Source organism: Piliocolobus tephrosceles, chromosome 21, assembly GCF_002776525.5.
Source record: "Piliocolobus tephrosceles isolate RC106 chromosome 21, ASM277652v3, whole genome shotgun sequence".
In the NCBI taxonomy this organism is placed as follows: domain Eukaryota; kingdom Metazoa; phylum Chordata; class Mammalia; order Primates; family Cercopithecidae; genus Piliocolobus; species Piliocolobus tephrosceles.
This window is the reverse complement of record NC_045454.1, coordinates 33742693-33743603: the sequence shown is the minus strand read 5'-3', so window position 1 is coordinate 33743603 and position 911 is coordinate 33742693.

Genomic DNA, 911 nt, shown 5'->3' with positions numbered 1-911 from the left:
GCTAGTTTTTGTATTTTTAGTAGAGACGGGGTTTCACCGTGTTAGCCAGGATGGTCTCGATCTCCTGACCTCGTGATCCGCCCGTCTCGGCCTCCCAAAGTGCTGGGATTACAGGCTTGAGCCACCGCGCCCGGCCTATTTTGTACTTTTAGTGGAGATGGGGTTTCACCATATTGGCCAGGCTGCTCTGAAACTCCTGACCTCAGGTGATCTGCCTGCCTCAGCCTCCCAAAGTGCTGTGATTACAGGTGTGAGCCATGTGCCCGGTAAGTGATGGTCCACTTTGTCAGTGTGTGTTTGTTGTGAATGTCGTCTCTAACCACAGTTCCTTACATTCAGTGTTTCTGCAGCGCAGGTTTCAGGCTCCATCTGCAGTTAGGCAGGCTCTGTCCAGAGGGAGTCTCTGTGTGGCCCTGGCACTATCCTGCTATTCCAGGGTTCTGAGCACAAATGCTCCCCTAAAGGGTTAAGCACAAACTGCTCAGAAGTGCTGTCGTGAACCGGAAGTGTATCTCCCACTCTGTCTTCATCTGCATGTGTCCCCAGTTGCTAGTGGCGGCCCCTGGCCCACTCCCGCCTTGGCCACCAGGGGGCATGGCAGCCCAGAAGCAGGAAGGGCTGCCCAGGCAGTGTCCCCACCAGGTAGGGCGGGTGGGAACCTCCAATCAGACTACCACGGTTGGGCTGGATATCGCCAGACCCCAGTCTGGCCAGGCTGTGTGCTCATCTGCAGGGATGTGGGGTGACCTTCACACCACTCCTGTAACTGGCAAGTTGGAGAAGACAATGGCCAGGGTTCTCCGGGTGTCAGGGTGACACCATTCCCTCCTTTACTTGCCAAACATGTATTAAGCACCTACTGTGTGCTGAACGCTGGGAACACAGCAAAGACCACATCAGACAATGTCTGA